This window comes from Protopterus annectens, chromosome 1.part1, assembly GCF_019279795.1.
Source record: "Protopterus annectens isolate FY-2018-M chromosome 1.part1, PAN1.0, whole genome shotgun sequence".
Classification (NCBI taxonomy): Eukaryota; Metazoa; Chordata; order Ceratodontiformes; family Protopteridae; genus Protopterus; species Protopterus annectens.
In genome coordinates, this window is record NC_056726.1 from 1103808979 (window position 1) to 1103833637 (window position 24659).

The following is a 24659-nucleotide window of genomic DNA, read 5'->3' on the forward strand; positions in this document are numbered from 1 at the left end:
TCACTGTGACCTTCTCTTTATTCAGCCTGGTGAGCGGGACGTCAGTGTGTCTGACAATAGAGTCACCTATAACAAGAGTATTAGGTGTGTTATTCAGCCTTAAGGGCTGTGGCTGCTTGGCACACTGACTTTGTGGGTTATGTGTTGTGTGTGTTTTGTTTTGAGGTAGTGTTTGCTTGGATGTCTGCTTTGGAGGTCTCTGTTGCTTAGGTAGATTTTTATTTAGAGCCTCAGTATGTTTTTGTGTATTTATGTGTTTGGTTCGCTGATGTGGTGGGACTATGTGATACTGGAATTGTGTTGTGTGAGGTTACCTTCTCCTCCTGACTGGTTACACCAGTTTTGAGATGAGAGAGCTCAGCCTCCAGTTTGGCTAAATAGTTGCATCTCTCACATATATTTGAACCTGTTTGGAGGAGGAGATGGTTGTCCGTGTACATGAGACAGTTGTAACATTGCCTCAAAATTCCCAGATTCACCAGCTGGACTGGAGAGGAAACCATTGACTGACCTTTGGACATGCTAGAGTAATAGGGAAACTGAATTTAAGATGGACCAATAGAGGACAGGGTAATCGTAGAGAGTATAAGAGTAAGTAGTGCTTATGGTTTAATAGTGCTAACTTGTAGGATTACTTAATTGGACCAGTGAAGGGCCTTAGAATGAGAATATGGTGTTTAAATTGAGAGATAGAGCAGTTCTAAGGGAAAAAGTGAAGAGCAGACTTTGTGGAGCCAGGAATAGTTTAAACCCAATTTGGCGCTGCCCGCTGTTGCTCTATGCACAAAACACGCAAAACGAAAAGAGGGTTTTAAAAGAGGAAGATGAAGGAGTTTTGGAATTGACCCAGAATGGCCAATAAAACTACAGTTTCAAGTCAGTAACCACTCCCACAGGGGCAGGCAGGCTGCTCAATGTTTTTCACTGCCACTGATCAACAGAGAGACTTTCCTTTAACCCAAGCAAAAAATGGCCTCACAGAAACTTACAAACAGTTCAAGAACAGCAAGCTTGTAACTGAACTTTTAAATCTCAGAAAAGTGGGGAAAAAAGCAAGATTTTTTTGTTTTTTTCAGAGATAGCAGAGGTTAACAAGTATCAGCAAGTTATAATAGTGCAGTAAATGACCCCACACAAGAGTGCTAGGCCAAAGACAGATAAAATGCAAGTTTTGAGAAAAAAACGATTTTAAAAATAAGTGCAAACAGGAAATTCAGTAAACCGCTCTAGGTTGTGCTCTAAATACAGTTACTAATGCAGAAATCAAATTTAACAAGCAGAGCACCTCACTGGCCCTCTTCAAGAGAAATATTGATGAGTGGAAGGGAAATAAAAAATTCACCCCAGGGATAACTCCAGTGGCTCTACTTAACAGAGGCACTGGGAACTAAGGTCGGGTGGCACAATGCCAGGGTAATCCTATGGGCTAGGCTTGTAAAGGCTTCAGGGAAATTAGCCTACTGCACACCTATGAACCTATATATCACAGTATAATTTTTTTAAAGAGCACATTAAAGTAATAGTAGATTCTCGAAACATATATAAATACACTGTAATAATCATAAGGTATGAACAGGTGATGGATTTAAATAGGATGGACTGTCGGATGCCCAAGATGCCTCAGGCTTTCAGTGATGGCAGTCAAAGTATGGCACGGTCAAGATATCATGATGTCACTATTGCAGACAGGCAATGTGAAGTCCAGATCACCAACTCAAACAGATGATATAGAGATGATAACACTTTTGTTTCTGTGGAACTCAGCTCTGACTCACAGGAGGATACAGAAAGACATGAAGTTGCAGACAGGTCTGCTTGGGAAGGGATGTCACCCCTCACCTGCATTGCAGTCCCCCTTGGCTTATGCATGTTCCACTGAGCAGGAGGAAGGCAGACTGGACATTGTGCCAATGGCAGTGTATATACCATTGGTACTCTTAAGTCCCACCTGAGCTGGCTAGCTCAAACTAGCAACAGTGCAGACCACCACTATGATCGTTATTGATATGGTAGGTGTTTTATGACATGTGCATGACCATTTAAGGCAATATGTGACGACATGGACACATTGTGTAGGAAGATTACATCATTGCAGACCCACCTCCTATGGTTGAGCTAGCTCTGTCTCTGGTGCTGAATGCTGCCATGGAAGGGAGAAGAAGTCACACCCAGTGCCACCACTTCCACTTCAACATCTATTGTGGAGGGGAGTAGTATATGATGTGGATATCCATTATGTTGAAGTGCTTGTGCCAAACTGCACAGTACAGGTCATCGCTCACTTTCAGTAAGCACTCATTCCTCTTGACATAGTCTAAATAGTGCCTGCTGTTTTCACAGGAGAGGTTGTTGCCATACAGGACCATGACTATGGTGTGACTAAGGGGGTAGCTGCCCGAAGCACAATCTTCAGCTGCTGATGGTATGGTGAGAGTGCAGTGCTAGCATTCTTAAACTGATGCTGATGCTGCATGCGATCACAGCTGAAATGCTGCATGTGGTGACTCCAGTGTAGCAAACTGCTTGTTACACTAGTAGCATAAGTATTCTGGTCAAATTCAAAAATAATTGATAACTTCCACCCAAAATTGGGGACCATTTTTGAATATTACTCTGATTTACTTATATTTTTTTAACAATAAGATGCAAGAACCTCTGCATTATTGTATGACTGCAATTCTCCGTGATGTACTAGCAAATCAAATATTAAGGGCATTCTGCAAAGTCAGGGCTAGTTACTAGGTGTGATGGGAGTACAGTAATGGGAATCATATAAATGAATACTAGTACTGAATTTTCAGTTACAGCTGAAGCTCTGTGTGTCATGATTTAACCATAATAAACTGATTGTCACAGAAGACCCCATTTTTGTTTGTGTTTAGCTTGGCTAGGCCTTTTTCTTATTCTCAACTTATGTTGAAGGGAGCACCAGACTTACCAGAGATTCTGCAATCATGGATGGTGGCATGCATGTTCTGCACACACACCTCTTGTGGGTGACCTGGACCTATCTGTATAATCTCACCACACAGCTACACTATCTGCTGATGCTGTGTCCCAACACACACATACGTACACACTCAAAAATGAAGACCAAGCTACACTTATGCACACTCAGGCATCCACAAGCCCCAGCATCATATACACACACATGTACACACTCACACATGCACAATAATGAGGTCAAAGCCCCTCCTAGCCCAATGTTCTCAGGCCTGACACCCACATCTATACCAAAATACAAGTGCTCATTCAGGGTGGCACAGTGGTGCAGCACTTAATGTTGTCGCCTCACAGCAAGAGGTTCTCCGGTTCAATTCTCGGCTGGGGTGCCTTCTGTGTGGAGTTTGCATGTTCTCCCTGTGTTCATGTGGGTTTCCTCCAGGTACTCCAGTTTCCTCCCACATTCCAAAGACATGCATCTGGAGCATTTCTCCCCGGGCCTCCGCTGAAAACAAGCTCTGTGGAACCTAGTCAGACTTTCCCGGTCAACAAATGATAAATAAATAACACTTGACAAAATGTTCCTCCTTTCCTGTATAAATGATGTGTGCCTGTTCTCTCTGCTGTATTATTTGGGTAACCAATGTCTGATGCACAATATGGCCAGTCTGTATATGGAATAGCACAGCTTGGGAAAAGGTTTGCATGCATCACTTTTTCTTTTATGTATATTGCTTCAGTTTGGTGTATAGCCATAGATTCATAGACTATTACTAGGCTAACTACCTTAGAGCCCTTACAAGCCCAGACATATGTATTGTGAATTATCCCAATTGGTGGTGGTTAGGTGAGAGTAGCTCACAGAAATAAGGGTCTATGGTAGTTAATAGTGACTACCTTTGTCCAGGATGGAAATGGGTGCCACCCCAGGAGTGAATTCGCAGTCACCCATCCATTGATCTAGTTTGTGTTTGAACAGGGTCGTGGAGGGGCTCTGTCTCACATGAACTGGAAGCCTGTTCCAGAGAAGTGGTAGTCTCTTGGAGATGTATCTATCTCTGCAGCATGACATGTTCATGTCAGAGGCTAGGTTGATATCCCTGGAGTGAGTCACCATCCTGCAGTTTGATTTATGAATGTGAAGCATTTCCATCAGGGCTGGCTCAGAGACTGCCCTGTAAGCCAGGCACAGGTCACCTCTTAGCAACCTGCAGAAGATGGAATACAGTGACAAAGCTTTCAGTCTTTCCACATAAGACTTGTTTTGTGTACCCTGTAATTTGCTGGTGAGAAACCTCTGTGGTCTCTCCGATTGTTGTAGGTGTCTGGTGAATTACATTCAAAAGGGAGCATTGCACTCAATTACTGGTCTGATGATGACCGAGTATAATGGAATTATAATATTCTTAGATCTAGATGTGTTGCCTTTACTTATAAAGAAGTGCCACATAGATGGATTTCTTTACTACTGTGAATATATGATGGTCAAATTTCAGATTGCCGTATACTTTTCCTGTTTCATGGTGGGGGGCCAATAGCTAGCTATGATGTGGTAGAATACTTGATACATCTCCTCCTTTGGTTCTCTCATGCTCAGTTTGTGGTCTGAATGTATGGAAGGCATTGTAGCCCTGCATCCACACCTTTAACCATGTCTTGGTCACTGCACAGATGTTCATCGTGCATACAGCTGCAGTAATAACAGATGGGTTTTCAGCCGTCAGGCGGTCCCTCGGTCGGCCGAATTCCAAAGTCTTGGTCCGGCGTCGGTTGTTTTCGCTTACTCTTCTGATGTCAGGAAGGCCAGAGTATATAAGACACAGCCGACACCATGTTCTTCAGTCTTTTTTGCCACGCGGTGCCCGAAGCAGAAGCAGTTCGCAAGTGCCAGTCGGCCAGCTCCTGAATAACGAAAATATTTGGAACCGAAGTCTTCTTTAAAGCTAAGTACCCCGTTGGGGAAACTTTTCTTGCCTCAGACCGATGTCAGAAAAAGTTAATAATTGTATTTCTTGTGGGAAGCAAATACCACATAAGGATTTCCATTCCCTTTGCATACCTTGTTTGGGCCCAGACCACGACATCTCGGGCTGTCGCTTTTGCGCTACCTTTAATAAATGCACTATCAAGCGTCGAGGAGTTAGCCCAACATTATTTTGGCGTTTGACTATAAAATGTCGCCGGACACTCCCGCTTTACCCAAAAGCGCAAGGAAAAGGACCGACACGCGAAGACCGCGGTCTCCGCTGACACCACACCGAAACAGGCTCCACGTGCTCCGGTACTCAGTGAGACGCCTTTGCAGTCCCTGACCACCGACGACACGGCTCTGGCGGTGTCTTCTGTACCTGAGACCGCAGGGCCTTCGGCCCTGTCCCAGACTACTACCGAAGCCCCGGTTTCTGTTGAACCTATTAATGTGGACAGGTCCACCTCCACTCATGGTGTTTTTAGGCCTTCATCTACTTTCTCTATTAAGGCGTTTACTAAAGCCAAAGCAGTCAGGCATCATACTAGGCCTGTTGCACAAGGCCCATCTTCTGGGCCCATACCTAAGAAACACATGCTTAAGATGGCGGAGGACCTAATTACACTTATCAGAGGTTCCCAGCCCCCACCTGATAAGAGACACAGAGTAGAGGAAGAATCTCCATCTTCTGACCAGGGATCCATCCTTTCGGAGCATTCTGATGCAGAGGAACACTCTTACTCTCCTTTTGAGGATTTGGATGCAGAGCAATCCATTCCTTCTGTATCCCCCCCTGAGGATTTTTCTTTTGGGGAAACCTTGCACACCTTGAGAGAGCACTTCCATTGGGAAGGCCAAGACTTTTCAGATTCCAAGAAAAGACTTAGGGAATTTCTCTGGTTACCTCAACACAGACCTCTGGCTATACCCCCTGTTTTGGAGGTACTGGATGATGTCTACTCGGAGGCTTGTCTTAACCCTGATTCTCTGCCTCCTGCACCAGTAAAGCCTGATAGATATTACAGAGTACCCAGTTCTCACCAATTTCTCTATAAAGGCCATAATGCTGACCCTGAAACCATTTCACAAGGCCCTAAAGGAATAAAAGCCTCCACTGCCAAGAATCCACTTCCTGCAGAAAGGGAATCCAGATCTCTAGAAAGGTGGGGTAAGAAGGTATACACCTCAGCCACCCTAGCCATGAGGGCCTTAAACTGTCAGTTTCATATGATAAAATATCAGCAGTTCTTGCTATCACAATTAAAGAACAAAATGTCACAACTTGAACAACCAGATTTAAAAGAGTTACAGGATATGATGCATAGTGCGGAGCAAGTGGGTAAACACACCTTACAATGTGGCTATGATGCCCTAGAGGCCTCCAGTAGAGCGGCTGCTACAGGGTCAGTCATCCGCAGACATGCCTGGCTTAGGGAGCAAAATTTGCCGGATCATGTGAAAGCTAAGCTTCTTGATGCTCCTTTGCAAAAGGATGTTCTTTTTGGTACTAATGCTGAGGATATACTACGAAAAATGGAGGAAAAAGCCAAGTCTATGCAAACTGTCAAAGCCTTCCTACAGGTCCAGCCACCACGGTTTAGCAGGAACTGGCCTTCAAAAAACTGGTCCTTTCCAGCCACTGACAAGCCCCAAAGAGGTAGATACAGACGCACAAGGGGCAGAGGGCAATCACAAGGATCATACAGAGGCAGACAATGGCAAACTCCAGCACCAAGAGGTGGTGAAGACAGTGCACAACAATACAGGAAGCAAACCCAATGACTCCCTCATTTCCATGCCAAGCCAGTTCCAGTTGGCAGCACCTTTGGGAGGGAAACTAGCATTATTTGCAAGCAATTGGCATATTGTCACAACACACAAATGGATACTGGACATTATAAACAGAGGCTACAAATTTCAATTCCACACTCTTCCAAAAAAGAGAGGCATGCCAAACCTGCCACAAAATCAAAGGGCAGAGGCACAACTACAAATTTCAAAGCTCCTAAACATGACAGCTATACAAAAGGTACCTACGCACCAACAAGGTCAAGGCTTTTATTCAAGACTCTTTCTGGTGCCAAGAAAAGGAAATGACTGGAGACCCATTCTGGACTTATCCATCCTAAACACATATCTTCTCGTACCAAAATTCAAGATGCTCACATTACAGCAACTTCTTCCCATGCTGGGCAAGGAGTTTTGGCTGGTAACATTGGACCTCAAGGAGGCATACCTGCATGTCCCAATCAAACAAAGTTGCAGAAGATACCTCAGTTTTCTTGCAGGTTCAATGCACTATCAATTCTCTGCATTGCCCTTTGGCTTATCTACTGCGCCCAGAGTATTCACAAAGTGCCTGGCATCAGTGATCGCCTACTGCAGACTGCAAGGGATACAAATTTACCCTTATCTGGATGACTGCCTGATCCAAGCGGACAGCAAACACAGACTACTGGAACATCTGGCATATGTGACACGGTTACTGCTTTCTCTGGGATACACCATCAACAAGGAGAAATCAAGGCTAACACCATCTCAGAAAATAACCTTCCTGGGTGCCAGCTTAGACACAAACACCCAGATGGCATATCTGACGCCAGAAAAACAAGGGCAACTATCTCAGTACTTCAAAACACTAGCAAAAAGTACCAGGCTTACTGCAAGGAAAATCCTGCAGGCTCTGGGCTTCATGGCATCTTGCATTCTTTTAATCCCATGTGCAAAGCTGCATATGAGGAAACTTCAATGGTACCTAAGAAACCTATGGTCTCAACACAGTCACAGTTTGGAAACAGTAATACCAATAATCCCATGTTTGCAAAAGGAATTTCTATGGTGGGCCCAAGCATGTCAAGCAAACACAGGCCTCCCATTCTGCAAGCCTCAAGCAAATCAAGTCATCACAACAGGGGCCTCAGATTCCGGACAGGTGCATTCAGGGCAAATGGTCCCAAAAGGAAAAGCACCTTCACATCAATCAAAAAGAAATGCTAGCAGTAATAAATGCAATTACAGCTTTCAAGGACCTCCTGCATCCAGGACAATTACTGATAAGAACAGACAACACCACAGTAATGTGGTACATAAACAAACAAGGAGGAACACATTCATACCCCTTGTGCAGACTAGCCATGACTCTTTGGAATTTGGCTCTGGAAAGACAAATCGAGCTTCAAGCACAATACCTGCCAGGACTGGAAAACACACTGGCAGACACTCTGAGCAGGAATATGACAGATCCACATGAATGGAAGTTACATCCTCAGGTGTTTACAGAGATAAGCCAAGCGTGGGGGAGGCCAGACATAGATCTCTTTGCCTCCCACAAGAACCATCAATTGACAAAGTTTTGTTCAAGGACCTTCCATCCAAAGGCCTGGAAAGTGGACGCCTTTTCATTCAGTTGGACAGCATGGACAGTTTATGCATTCCCACCTCTGCCTCTATTGCCCAAGGTACTGTTGAAAGCAAGAGCAGACAAACCAAGGATGATACTGATTGCACCGGATTGGCCAAGGCAACACTGGTATCCACTCCTGAGGAGTCTAACCCATTCTCCTCCCTGGGCCTTGCCTCTAATACCACTTCTGCTGACTCGGAACAGCTACAAAACCCTGCACAGTCAGCTGAAGACACTCAACCTCGCTGCATGGAAAATTCATTAACACCACAACAGACCCTTCTCTCCAAGGAGGTGCAGGATGTCATTTTGGAGGCCAGAAGACCATCTACTAGAAAAGCCTACTCCGCAAAATGGAAGCGGTTTTGCTGTTGGAATGAGAAAAGAGGCCAGGACCCTAGGAAATTGAACTTGCCTCGGGTTTTACAGTACCTAGCTGAGCTACTGAACAGTGGACTTTCATTTTCTTCCATTAAAATACATGCCTCAGCCATTTCTGCAGAATACAACACAGATCCCCCTTTGTTCTCTCACCCACTCTTACGGCAGTTCCTCAGAGGGGCTAAGAATATAAGACCTCCAAGGAAGCAACCAATACCAGTCTGGGACCTTAACTACATTCTGGAAAAATTAACATTGCCTCCCTTTGAACCTGCTGCCTCAACAGATCTGCAATATTTGTCCTGGAAAACAGCTTTTCTTCTGGCCATCACTTCAGCTCGTAGGGTTTCTGAATTACAGGCCCTCATGGCGGTGCAGCCATTCCTCATCTTCCATCAGGATAGGGTTTCCCTTCATACTAACCCGTCCTTTATGCCAAAAGTGGTATCCAGGGTAGCTTTAAACCAAGCCATCCACCTACCTACCTTTTATCCTAACCCTCAAAAAGGGAAGCTTCACTCTTTAGACATTCATAGGCAGCTACGTTATTATTTGGACAGAACAAAGTCCTTCAGGAAATCAGACCAGCTTTTTGTGTCCTATGCCCTGGGGCGGTTACCAAACAGACCATTTCCAGTGGATTGGCCACTGCATGCGTTTTGTTACTCCCATCATGGGAAACCTGTCCCCACTGGTATCAGATCTCACTCCACCAGGGCAGCCACCTCTACAGCCAGGTGTGCCTACTAGGATATCTTGGAGGCAGCCACTTGGAGTTCTGTACATACCTTCACAAAACACTACCATCTGCCTTTATACTCCAGAACAAGAGCAGGCTTTGCCACTGCTGTTTTGCAGGCCTAGTTCCTCATAATACCTACCACCCTATGCATAGCTTTGGGACTCTACCCATCCTGCAGCTATGCACGATGAACATAGTACAGTTTTGTACCTACCATAAATGTAGATGTTCCTCCCTCCTTCCCCTCTTGGTAAGGCCATGGGGCCTAAAAACATCTTCATACCTCCTGACTGGGTTATCCTGCTATGTTTTATTTGCTTTTATGGATTAGCTTTATTTATGTATTGCCTTCGACTGGGGGGGAAAGACTGATTGAGACATGGCATCGGCGCCTGTCTTATATACTCTGGCCTTCCCCACGCAGTCAGAAGAGTGGGCCAAACAACGACCGGATCATCAAACTTTGGAATTGCGCCCGACCGGGACCGCTAATGACGAAAACCCATCTGTCATTACTGCTGCAGCTGTATCTTTTTCGAACATCTTTTTAGGGGGGGGGAAGACTCTGGGACGAAAGACTGAAGAAAGAAGAGCACATGTCTACTATGCTCTTACTCCTTCAGCGTCAGAAGAGTAGCGACAACAACCGGCCTGGCGGATCGGGCTGGGTGGCCGGACGAGGACCGACCGAGGGGACTGAAAACCCATCTGTCATTACTGCAGCTGTATCCGCACTCGAACATCTACATTTATGGTAGGTACAAAACTGTACTTTTTCAGCATCTTGCATGCATGAGCGTGCATGATTGTGTGTGTGTGTGTGTGTGTGTGTGTGTGTGTGTGTGTGTGTGTGTGTGTGTGTGTGTGTGTGTATCCCCCTGCAAAACAACTGAGAATCCCTCATAGACTATCAACCTGCACTGCTGCTGCCCTTTTTGGACCTGTAAGTTGCTGCTGACTTCCAGAAGGCCCTCTGCTACAAGACCTACTGATGTCAACTACCTGAAGAGTACCATCTGCATTATAATGTCAGACTTAAGAAGTGGTGCATGCGTTAAGTACTGTGCACTATAGTGTGTAAGACTAGGTGGGTAGGGGTTCTAATCTCACTACAGGCCACATATGTGTGTGTATCGTCAAACCGCATAAATATGATCACCTCGGTAACTGAATAAGAGGTAGGGTTTTGCAGTATTTTGGTTGTAGCAGGTGATGCAGGCCTTCAAATGCCTTACCACAACTATGTCGGCTGATGTCATAAAGCATAAGATGTTCTACAAAGAGAGTAGTAGCAGACATGAGGTGCAGCATGTGTCACATACTGTGATCTTTAGTGTGTACCATTAGATAGGTAAGTTTTCTAACCTAGTTGCAGTCAACATGGTGTGTGGGTGTGTTGCACCACATCCTGTAAACAGTAATTGGACATGGTGCTATCCTCAGTGTAGCCACGTATGTGTGTGTGGCCATTAGAGGAGTTTACCTCAACCTATGGAATCATAGGATCTTTGAACATGAGATGCATAATAGCCCTACAGCCATCACAATCCTTGCCAACATTATACCCTTACTTACATGATCAGCACATGTTGCCCTGTCCACCAGGAGCACAGGTAGAAGCCCTGGGAGGAAATGACAGTCACCCAACCAATCATACAGATGGCATATGATCAGGTCCACTGGGGTGATCTGTTTGCCATTAGGCAGGGTTCTGTATCAAAGGTGTGTGAAAGGCTACTACATGGATCCCTCCCACCAGCATGCATTACTAATGTCACATAGAAAGGTAATGTCCTTAGAGTGAGTAATCCATGTACCATGCCACCTACAGGTGTGCAGCATATCCAAGCAAGCAGGGTAACACATTGCCCTGTATGCAAGGCAGAGATCACCTCTGAGTAGTCTACATGCCACAGGGTACAATGACACTGACTGCAGGCAATCCCCATTGAACAGATACTGATGACATGAAGTTCCCTTGTGAAGGGGCCATTGTGTTGTGCACTATTGACGGTAGTGCTTGGAAAGGTACATTAGCAAATGGTCATTGCACTCAAATATCAGCATGCTGAGGGAACAGTACATGGGGGTTATGAGTATGTCAACTTTGGGTGACTGTGCCCTGCCCTCAGTTATAACCTATTAGTCTTGTCTTACCACTGGGGAGACATGATGATCTCAAGTGGATTAGATGTAAACCTATGGGACCAGGCCTGTGTGGCCAGGTCTATCACCCCTGAGTATGTACATCACATGTTGCTACTTATGTACTGCATACCAGGAACATTGGTGGTACTGCTGGGACTAATACTACATATACAGTTGCATTGAGTGTATGGCCATTAGTATGTCAACACACATTTGTTCACCAATACCCTCTTGTAGAATATTGACATACCTCACAGAGTCTATGACCACTCACGGTTGGCAGGCATCAGCCAATGTTGTCAGCCACTCACATGCAGTAATCATCTGTATCATGCTGAAATGGATGTCAGGCAGTAGAGGACCCAGGATTGAGCCCTGTTGAACACAGTTGCATAGAGATTAGCTAGTGGAGGCAGATTTCCCTATTCTGGTTATGTGTGCCATCACTGAGCCAATTAGTGACTCCTATGATGATAGTATTGTGCATGCCTAAGTGGCTGCTTTTGTCAATGATGCCTGAATGAGGGAGAGAGTCACATGGCTTGGCTAACTCCAGGGGGTTGTATGCCCTGATGTCTCCTCACTCAGGTCCTTGGTGACTGTCTCAGACATAGGTTCATAGGTAGGTACTAGGCTATCAGCCCTAGGGCCTATACAAGCCTAGCCAAAAAGGTACCCTGGCTTTCACCACCCAAGAAAATTATTTTCCTGTGCCCCTGTCAAGCAGAGCCACAAAGGTGATCCCTGGGGCAAATTTCCTATTTCTCATCCAATCATCCCGATTTTTCTTATAGAGTGCTAATGAGTTGCTTTGTTTGACATAGATGGGTAGTTTGTTCCAGAGTATGGGAAGCCTCTGGGACAGGAATCTGTCCCACCAGCATGTTCTATTTATTGTGGTGACCAGGTTTAGGTCCCTAGAGCATGTAGCTTGGAAGGATTGGGATTTCTTTAAGTGGAGCATGTCCAACAGCTGTGAGTTTGACATAACTTTGTATGTTAGGCAGAGATCACCTCTGAGTAGGCGATATGCGATGGAGTAAAGCTGGAGTTTTTTGAGATGGTCTGCGTAGGGCATCTGTTTGAGGCCAATAATCCACTTTGTGAGGTATTTCGGTGGCCTTTCCAGTTGTTGTAGATGTCTTGTGAGGTACATACCAAAAGGGGCATTGTACTCTATAATGGGTCTAATGAGTGATGAGTAGAGGGGAACAATGACCTCTTTTTTCCTGGATAAGAAACCTTTTGTGATGAGGTGTGCCATGTAGAAAGATTTCCTGACAACTGTGGCAATGTGATTATCAAAGGAAAGACTGCTGGCCACTTGTGTCCCAAGGTCTCTTATCACACTTTCGTGTTAAGTAGACTAGCACCCATGTGGTAGTTCATGGGTACAGAGTTTTTACCAAAGGGGATGACAATGCTCTTTTTGGGATTGAGCTTGAGGCCATGGCTTTGACACCAGGCATCTGTCTCAGTGAGGCCCTTTGTAGGATGGCCCTTTGTAGGATGTCCACATCATTAGGAGTTTCAATTATGGCTCCTAATTTGCAGTCATCTGTGAACTTCATTAACCAAAGACATTCTGTGTTAGCCTGTACTTCAGAAAAGTAGATACCAAACAGGAGAGGACCCAGGACTGAACCCTTGGTACTCCACTTGTCACTGGTCTGAAGTTGGATTTGAAGTCTGCTACTTTCACAGTGTGGGTTCTGTCAGTGAGCCAGTTGGCAACCCATCTTGTGACATAAGGATTTACACCTAGTTTAGTGAATTTATCTGTAATTCCAGAGTGGGGGGTGGTGTCAAAAACTTGGCAAGATCTAGATAGGCTGTGTGAACCACCTCACCCTCATCTGCGGCTTTGGTGACTGCTTCAAAAAAGTCCATCAGGTTTAGGAGACATGATCTGCCTTTTACAAACCCAAACTGGGCGGGGTCCAGTGTTTGTAGATTACCAATGTCTTTGCTTATAAGTTCCATGATGATATGTTCCATGGCCTTGCAGACCAGGCTTGTTAGGCTAATGGGGCAGTACATCCCAGGGTCTATGATGGCTCTCCATTTGTGGAGTGGGGTAACCGTCACTGTGAGCCATTTAGTGGCCACAAAGCCTGAGGTGAGGCTGTGATTGAACATGGTGCTTAGGTGGGGTGCCAGTTCATTCTGTAGTTCATGTAGAATGCAGCCTGGGATGTTGTCAGGTCCCATGGATGCTGTGTTCTTGGCTTTGGAGAGTGTGTTTTTTACCTGTGCAGCCGTGATTACAGGATCTTTGCATTCTTCCAGTATAGAGATGGGTGCTTTAGGGGGTGAGGGGGGGTAAAGTTAGCAGTGAACCTATCTGCCAGGATGTTGGCAATATCAGTTGGTTCTGTTTATTTAGTACCATTGTGCTGTAACTCAGAGCAGATCTGAGTGTTGCCATTGAGATTCTTAACAACTATAGAATGCTTTGTGATTGTCTTTAGAATCAGTGGTGATTTTGTTTTCGTAATTAGCTTTGGAAGATTTTATGAGGGATCTCAGCTTCTTACTGAGGCTGACCATGCAGTTCCTCCAATCCTGGGATTTTACTCTTTTTGCAACAGTTTCTTTCTTCTGTTGTAGAGTTTGTTTTTGGCCATCAGATTGGCTTTCTTTTTTTGGAGGATAGCATCTTGGTTCTGTTAGGGATAGCATGATCCATGCACTTGTGTAAATGCTTATAAAGTGCATTTGTGTAGGATTCAGCAGTCGTACCGCTATTGTCCGTCTGCATGGGTATTGTGAAGTTTGCCACTTCTGTCTTAAGAAGCGTAAAGTTGGCTTTGGAGAACTTTTTTATGGTGGTTTCCCTAATGGGGGGTGGTGGTGGGATGTGAATGTCTAGGCTGATTAGCTTGTGGTCAGATCTGTCCAACGAGGAATTGACCTCTGGTGTAGAACACCAGTCGCCCATGTTGGTAATGACGAGGTCTTGGATATTGCTGGCCGTGGTGGGGGTGTAGATAAGTTGATCCAAGGCATTGGAATTTATGAATTCCAGAAAACATTGAGCAAAAGAGTTGGTACATGAGTAGTTTTCACAGTTAATGGTGGGGTAGGTGTAATCACCCATTATTAGGGTGTTGGGTTGTACCCTAATATTTTCCAGTGCATCGAGAATGAGGACTGGGAATCCTGGGGCATGGTGGGGGATCTGTAGCAAGTTGCAATTTGGATTGCTGTCTTGCCCAGAGTTAGGTGCACTTGGATAATCTCGGAATCATTATGCTGAGCAACTAGCCTGGAGGTGTGGATATCCTTACTGAATATAGACACACCTCCACCTTTAGTGTTTCGGTCCAGGATAGGTGGCCGAAAGGTGTGGTATGAATTATAGCCTGGTAATGCAGGGATGCTCTCTGGAGCCTTGAACCAGTTTTCTGTCACTGCACAGATGTCGATGTTCTCCATTTTAAGGAGTGCCTTGATTGATTGCATTTTGAGGTTTAGACTTCTAGTATTGAGTAGCATTACCCTCAGATTTTGCTTGCCTGTACCTGTTATAGTGGTGAATTTGTCATTTGAACCTTGTCTAAAAAGGCACTATAGGAGTGGCAAGAGCCTTAGCCAGTGTCCGGAATCCCAAGGGTGACAGGTGCAGGCCATCTCTGGCAAAGAATCGTGGTCTGTTGATCATGTCATCCCAGATAGACAGATACTGGATCCCCAAAGAATAACACCAGAAGCTTAGCCAATTGTTGAAGTCAATCATTTTGTCCTTGTACTGTGACATCATTCTGGGTGATGGCAGGATTAATTAACCTTCTTAATGTAAAATAACTGGCCCGAAGCCCAAGTGCTTAAACCAGAACTAATACACTCTTAGAATAACAGACACTAAGCCTTCAATCAGCAACTCCCAACTTAGAAGGTCCTCCATGTCTAACAGCCATGATCTCCCTGTCAGACATCCAAACTGTGTACAGTCAGCTGTTTGCACATTGAATATATGCTTGGTGATCAGCTCCATGATGATTTGCCCAACTGGCATACAGATATGGCTACTCAGGCAAAGAGGTCTATGATTTCAGTGGTGTCTGTCACATGGGAATGTGTCTGTTAAGGAGCTGAACACACAAGTATGTGTGATGTGGGTGTGGGTGGAGCAGGAGGTGAGCTGTGCATGTTGGTAAAATGTCCATTACCATATATAATGACTGCTGTTTGAGACACCATGGAATCAAGGATTGAAATACAGTCACATCTGTCACACATTATATCTATGTGGCATACGTGTGCAGGGATGGGGACATTTTCCGCATTTCATCAGCAGTCATTGTTAGTGCCATTAGCAATACAGTCATGACTGTGTGTACATCACAGCATGCCATCATTAGGCAGCATCATGGCAGATGGTGTAATGCAACATGTTGCTTTTCTGTAGGTCTGCTAATGTGACACAGCATTTGACTATGTGCCATACAAAAAAGGGAAAAGTGTGGAGACTTCTCAGTGCAGAAATATAATACTAATAACCAGAAAAAGCACTGAAATAGAGAGCCACCAGTCCACAGATGTTTAACCACTACAAATGTTTTATTGCACCAACCCTACGTACATTGTAAACACATACCTTAAAGCATTCTCAAACTATAAAAGACCAACATTATGGAGTATAGATCCACTACATCTATTGTTATGAATATAATATTTTCGTAGAATATTTCTTGTTTGATATTTTTCAAAAAATCCCAGAAATCTTTTAAAAATGCTTCCCACCCACCATCATTTTTTTTTTAATTTCACATCAGCAAATCTGGCTAAGGGAGAAATCACCGAACCTTCAGCTGCCGCAATTGGGCACAAAGGGGGGGGGAGGGGGCTGAGACATTTTTGTGGACCTTAGGGAGTTCAAAAATAGAAGGTATCCCAGGTTTAACATTATGCAAAAATTCAAACATTTATGTATAACACCTTCCAAAAGTAAATCATACAAATGGAGATATATCCTTCTATAATCAATATTTATCTTGTTTATAGAAATCCTATTGTACTTTGCTTCATCTTGAAGTAAATCGAACATTTCGGCTTATGGCTGAAAAAGAGTTAAGGGAAATGGTTACGAAAAATAGGTTTACACTAAAGTTAATGAAACAAGAAAGGGAGTTACTAAATGAAGACACAGCAGAAACCTTAGGATAATGAAACCTGACAAAGGGGGAGGGATGGTGTTGATGAATAACATTATGTATGAAGCCAAAATGTTTGATTTCTACTGCTTAAGTCATTCACTCTGGATCAGCTCAGAAAATGCCGCCATCATAGGAACAACAGTGCAGCCTGAGCTAATTTTCAGAAAATCCATTTGTAATACCATATAGAAAACAAATGTTCATAACTCTTTAACCATAAGAGCTAGACTAAAAATGTAAATGCGAAAATTGTTCAGCAGACAATGACCTTTCCAACAGTGTAAATGGTGATAGTGCGTATCTAAGTTCCTTCAGAATCCTGCACACATTCTACACTCTTTATTGGCTTTCTCCTCCACTTCTCTCACCACTCCATTATCTCCTGTCTTCATCTGCCTCCCTGCTTTTCCAGGCCACCTCTGTGCCTGGAATGGAAACAGGAAGTGATCATGCAAAATGTCTCCCATTTGCAATGATAAGTAGGGATGGTTCCTTGATGTTCTTGCTGAGTATGGAATGTAGTACATAATCTCCCTCCTGGTTATACTAAAAATTTTATGTCAGTAGATTACTTTGTTCAGAAGAATTAAAAGTGCCATTGTGAAGAGGGTTGAGATCTTCTTCCCTGGGCACAAATTTTGGACATAGAAGGGAAGAACACTGATTGTGCTGAAGCTGGAGAACCTTATGGATTAAGATGCAGCTATGTTGATGAGAGTTTGGAAAGCATACAAAGAAAGTAAACAAGTCAATTGAATGAAAGAATCAAAGCAAAATAACACAAGGCAAAAAAGAGGGAATGGAAGAAATATTTCAAGGCTCCAGGAAAAGATTATTGCTTTAAGAGAAAATACCTCAGATCTGAGAGGCAGGTAGCACATCAAATTTCACAGGGGGCTAAAAATGTCAGATCATAGAGTGCAGACTGTCACTAGAATCTCCCAAAATGACTGAAGCTGCTACCTAAGATGATAAATATAAGAACTGTTCTGGCTTATAGCTTTATGGATGTTTCTATGCGTTTGATGGCAGCATGGAGAAGAAGTGTGTGTATTTGTCATTTTTTTAAAGGAAATTGTGGACTGCTACAGTAAAGTAATCCAATGGTAGGATCTTTAGTAGAAAGGCAGAGATAAAAAGAGGGGGCAAGGATGAGTGTGTGGCAGAAAGGGGAAGGGATGGTTGTGTGAGAGGAGATGGAGCTGTCTGGTCTCCCTTAGAGAAGGACAGTTGTCCCTGCCTTTAGTGGCTGTTGAGCTGGGATCCTCCCTGCCTTCATGGGCTGTTGGGTTGAGATCGTCTGTGCCTTCAGATGCTGGTGGGACAGGCTCTTTACCTTCAGATGTTGGTGGGACAGGGTCTCTCTGTCTTCATTTTTTTCTATTTTGTATTTATTTTTTATTTATTCATTTATTTATTTATTTATGTTTTGTTAACTGTGATAGTTCCACTCAGCCAGCAGACTCTTTTTAGGTGAGAGATGAAGCAATTTCTGTAGTGACAACTGGAAATGTGTCCAGGATACAACTTCCAAGGATGTGGCATAAGGCATGGGGAAGATAATAAGGTGATTATAAAACTGTTTATTTTTGTTTTTTGATATATATAAATATATATACAGTTATATCTATATAATTATCTATGTGTGTGTGTGTATATGTGTAAATATATATATATACATACACACATATACATACATACACATCATGTGTTTGATATGAACTGAAAACATGCATGGTTAAAATATACATATAAGCTAGTTACAAAATATATAAAAATAAAGCAAGCCACTGGTCTTTTCAATAAGTGCTGTAGGATCTTTCCCTCCACCTGAAATACAAGCTGAAATACAAGCAACTCAGGCAGAGGGCCTCTAGGTTTAACACCATCTGAAGGACAGCGCACACTGTTATGTTGCACTGCATTGTCAGTACGGAAGCAATGGATTCAGGCACCTCATGTTGGAATAAGGGTTGGATGCTTGTATGATTAAGGAAGCAAGTATGCACATGTCATTTGTGTTATTTCATCTCTGAGACAGGACTACATTTTCCGAATAATAAGAGAAAAGTGCTTCCTGTGTTGATGAAGGAGGGAAGGAAGAGTGTTCAGAACATGGTCATATCAATGAGGGTCCTGGTGATGGCTGTAAAAGTAGGCTACCATCCTGAATGGAGACCCTCATTAATGAGTGAAAAGGGTTTTCAGAGGTATTACTACTGTGGCAACTAATGAATATGATACTCAGGATATGATATGATGAAAATCAATATCCAAAAGGTTCTGAAGGGATAGACTGTCCAAAAACCCATGCTGTGATGGTATAATGGAGATAGGAGGACATGTGCTGGGCTGGGAAGCATGGATGTTGTGGAGGTAGGGGGAAAGAGCCTAGAGTGGATGGTAGAAGGAATTGGATTGTGAAAAGAGTGTTGGGGGAAACAGGAAGAGAACATGAAGAACCGACACGGGAAACAGGAAGAGAATATGAAGAAGGGACACGGGAAACAGGAAGAGAACATGAAGAAGGGACACGGGAAACAGGAAGAGAACATGAAGAAGGGACACGGGAAACAGGAAGAGAACATGAAGAAGGGACACGGGAAACAGGAAGATAATATGAAGAAGGGACATGGGAAACAGGAAGATAATATGAAGAAGGGACACGGGAAACAGGAAGAGAACATGAAGAAGGGACACGGGAAACAGGAAGAGAACATGAAGAAGGGACATGGGGAAACAGGAAGAGAACATGAAGAAGGGACATGGGAAACAGGAAGGGAATATGAAGAAGGGACATGGGAAACAGGAAGGGAAACAGGAAGAGAATATGAAGAAGGGACACTGGAAACAGGAAGGGAATATGAAGAAGGGACACGGGAAACAGGAAGAAAACATGAAGAAGGGACATGGGAAACAGGAAGAGAATATGAAGAAGGGACATGAGAAACAGGAAGATAATATGAAGAAGGGACATGGGGAAACAGGAAGGGAATATGAAGGGACAAGGGTATATGTTTAGGGTTAACGATATTCTCAGGAAAGGTACTGACTCCCATGCTCATGGAAAGGGCTACTGGGGAATGGTGGTCATTCCAGTGAGAACAGTGCAAGCAGTCTTGTTGGCTCTACTTAAGGACCTTGCTGGACCTCACCTCCTGAGGCTCAGTAGGGTATCATCATGTAGGGAAAGAGAACAGCTGAGTTAGAGATGCAATATGCAATGTAAGAGGGATAAATGTAAAGATCAAAAGGGTGAAATCATTGGTAAAGCTGATGCAAGAAGATTTAGATGCATTTTTTGAAAAGGAAATTAAAGTTAAAAATGGTGGATATTAGAAGGGCTTTAGATTACTTGATTTTGAATGTGTGAGTGTAAGGGGATGTGGGAGCTTAGCATCTGGATAAGGGATGAGGTTAGAGTGGATAAATTAGTGAGGATAATAGGCTGGACGGGATATGAGTAGCAGTTTGATTCAAGAAGAATAGATGGATGTTATAGATTGCATGTTGGACTATCAGCATGAGAAGATGGTAGTGCTGGATATGTTGAAGGCAGTAAAAGGTCTGAGGCTGGAAGATGAAAAGGCACTAATGGGAGAATTTTAGATTACTATTGGAACTGGCCTAGCAGTAAAATTCATCATTCTCATATCATCTGTCCAATTCCCAGAAGGTGCTTTGAATGAGCATGGAAGATGGAAATCTCATATCTGTATAGAGAGTTTGGTGGGGACAAACAGACGTATATGTTTTTAACAGAAAAGGCAAAGTAGGATAGTAACAATGAGCTGGGACTGTGAGGGAGAGGTGGATTTCAGAAACTGGAATTATGTCACTTTAGTGGAGTATCTGAAGATGGCAAAGCAAACGAGGGGGAGAATAGAGCTGAAGTAAAGGAGGATGGTCATCAAGAGGAGAGAGAAGGCAGCCTTAATGAAACAGATAATGCAGACATGGGAGTAAGGAATAAAAAGATGGCAAGCAAATTTAAGGAGGGGAGGAGAGGCTAGAAAGGTTACAACAGGTGAGGAATGGGGGATACTGGGTGGGGGGATGAGAGAAGAAATATTATTTTTATTTTTATTTTATTTTTATTTTTATTTTACATTTGTTTGCCGGGAAAGTCCGACTAGGTTCCACAGATCCTGTTTTCAGCGGAGGCCCGGGGAGAGATGCTCCAGAAGCATATTTTTAGAATTATGAAACGGTTGAAGAGGCAGGAGGAATCACACATGGAGGTAGAGATAGGCTAAGAAGAGAGCACTGTGGTGAGCTAAAGGAGAAAAACAGGTCAGAATACTGATGTAGAAACTGAAGGACTACAACAGAAATAATTGGGCAAGTCTGATGAAGAATGAGATGCATGAGAGAGATTTGAAGCGTCTTTTGAAGGCTGTTAGTCAGACAGAAGATTAAAGTCTGGTTCTTTGAGCACTAGAGGGCCTGGATTCAGAGGAGGTGAAGATGGGGGTCTATATCATTTGAACAAAAGTTCAAAATCTCGATCACTGTAAACAGTGAAAATGGCGATAATCGTGTCTGTTTTGTGAGATCGAGGTACAGTGAAGATCAGGAAATTTGCCCTTTCCTCACTGTAGTGCGATCTCGGAGTTGGTATGTACAATTAGTGAAGGGGGTGGGGGCACAGCCCCCCACAATAAAGGATTCGATTATCTGCATTTCCGCTGTTTGCAGCAATTGAGATTTTTAACTTTCGTTCAAATGATATAGACCCGAAGATGGAATATGGAAATGAGGTAACAGTGGCAGGAGAAGAGCTACCTGCAATGAAGTCTATGACAAAAGAGAAGGCAGGAAGGTCAGGTGGTATGATGAAAGAGAAGGCAGGAAGGTCAGGTGGTATGACGAATGAGAAGACTGAAAGGGCCAGGTGGTATGACGAATGAGAAGACTGGAAGGGCCAGGTGGTATGACGAATGAGAAGACTGGAAGGGCCAGGTGGTATGACGAATGAGAAGACTGGAAGGTCCAGGTGGTATGACGAATGAGAAGACTGGAAGGGCCAGGTGGTACGATGAATGAGAAGACTGGAAGGGCCAGGTGGTATGACGAATGAGAAGACTGGAAGTGCCAGGTGGTATGACGAATGAGAAGACTGAAAAGGCCAGCTGGTATGACAAAAGAGAAGGCAAGAGGAAGGCCAGGTTGTATGATGAGAAGGCAAGAGGAAGGCCAGGTTGTATGATGAAAGAGAAGACAGGAAGGCCAGGTGGCTCCCTATAGATATCCATAAAGCAGTATGAGTGGATATAAGCAGGGCTTTGGTGAAAGGTCTTCACTGAGCTGGGAGAAATGGGTGAAATGCCAGATTCAATGTGAGATGCATTGATACAAATTTTGTTTAAGGAAAGGGAGAAAGAAGATCTCAGACATATTTCAGTTAGTAATTTGTGGGAAAACATTTCTTAGACAGACTTTTTGTTTAGCTAGTGTAAAATAAGAAAGAAAAAAAATTAAAAATAAAGTGTGGTGTTTGTGTGTGTGTGAGAGAGAGAGTGTGTGTGTGCATGCCTGTGTGTGAGAGAGTGTATGCATGTATTAGAGTAAGAGAGAGACTGATCGAACAAAACAGAACAGTGTGTGTGTGTGTGTGTGTGTGTGTGTGTGTGTGTATTCATGTTTGTTTCTCTTTACATGTGAGAGAATGCATGCATGAAAACAGAAGACACTGTGTGTGTGTGTGTGTGTGTGTGTGTACACGCGTGAGAGAGTGAAGAGTGAGAGTGATCAAGTGATCCTCTGGCAGCAGTTAACAGGTTTGCATACCTCACCCTCTTAGACATACCTATCAACCTCTTAGGACAAGAAATCTGCACAAAGCCTGACATAATGGTGGGGGACAAATGCACAGAAGTAGGAGCACATTTTCAAAATATTGCTCTTCTAAACTTAGAATGTTGTTAGAATAACAGGATTTGTGTTACCATGCATTTTCTGAAGGATATTAAGTCTGAAACTGAAATGCATGTCATTATTTATCAATTTTAATCTTTCCAGTGGTTTAGCAAGAAACACATTTTTATAGGGAACAGACCAAAAATATGAGCCTAAAATTTGGACATTCTACAAATATCTGTACAGTTGAGAGGTATGCCCTTAGATCCAAGTATATGGATAAGCCTAAAATAAATGGGACAAAGAGCAGGATTCACGAAGGCTTGCACGGAGTGTAAGAGACGTGTAAGACTCCATGCAAGCCTCGTGATCCAGGAACAGCCCGAAACTCCGTGTAAGAGACCAGCTAAAACGTCTCTTACACAGACTGGGCGTGGATATGCTAAATACCTCACTTGCAGCCGAAAGGCATGCAAATGAGGTAGAGTAGCGATCCATGAAGCAGAAAGCAGCCCGAGTAAGAGCCGTTCTATCTGCAGAAATGTACTCAGTTGACAACTGAGTACGTTTCTGCAAAAATCACAATGGAGCCATGTCAGCTCCAAATAAAGGGTGCATATGTGTCAGGCAGCATGCCAATGGCCAAATATGTGGCCATTGGCAAGGTACCCCGATGCAAATATGAAAAATAATACTTTTTTTTTTCCGGCGATCGCCGATGTTTAAACGCAGCGCAGCCCAGCGCAAAAGGGTTGCGCTGTATAACACACAAAAATGAAGGTTATAAACCCACAAATGTGGGTTTTATGCAGTACATGGATTTACAATACAGGGACCAGCAGACCAAAAACAACATGGCCACCGTTTAGTGGTTGCTAAGGGGGGAAGCTGAGTCTAAGAGATGTAACTAAGCATTAGTAGGCAATCTGATGTAAATGAGTGTTAGGATACTGAATTCCACTGTCACATAGCAAATGAGCACATTCTGAGTAGTGTAAGAGATACATAAAGGGGAGGAATAGAGTAGGAGATAGGTGACATCACAGGGGGGAATGGTAGAAAGAAATGCAGTTCATTGGAGGTCAGTGTTACATGACAGATGTCAGACACATATTATGAAAAGAGGAGTGCCACAACATAAGCATGGGAAAGTCAAGGGCTTCCCCTCCATCAACTGCCAGGTCGTGTGTGATGCCCATGGCATAATAATGAATGTGTGTGCTGTTTGCCCTGGGAGCTACCATGATTCCCATATCTGGCATTTGACGCAGCTGTACCAGACATTTGCCAATGGGAACATCCCACATGGACACCTAGTGGGGGATGCAGGTTATGCACTGGAGCCGTGGCTGATGACACCCATCAGAAACGCACACACACCTAAACAGGAATGCCATAATGAGGCACCCGCACAAACACGTAATGTAATAGAGCGTGTGTTTGGGCTGCTCAAGTTACGGTTCCGGTGTCTGGACACATCTGGTGGAGCCTTGCAGTATTCACCAACTACATGTACCCAAATTGTTATGGTATGTGCTATGCTACATAATATGATCTTGCGAAAACAGCTGCAGCAGGACCAGCATAGGGCCGGGCCAAACAGCCCCCCACCATTGCCAAGGCCATCACAGGCAGAGCGTGACTCGGAGGAGGAACAACCTGAGCCTGCCCCAGTAGGCAGAAGGAGGCATACCCTTTATGCCCTAGCCTTGGCAAAGAGGCAACGCATAGCACATACACTGGCTCAGTAGGAACCCTGGGAATGATACCCCTCTCTGACTCACTCATATAATAACATGGATGCCTAAAATGACATCACAGGCAGAGCATGACTCGGAGGAGGAACAACCTGAGCCTGCCATAGTAGGCAGAAGGAGGCATACCCAGTATTCCCTGGCCTTGGCAAAGAGGCAACGCATAGCACATACACTGGCTCAGTAGGAACCCTGGGAATGATACCCCTCTCTGACTCACTCATATAATAACATGGATGCCTAAAATGACATAACCTGCTCTCAAACATGTACAGGGAGTGAAATATGTGCATCCACCAGA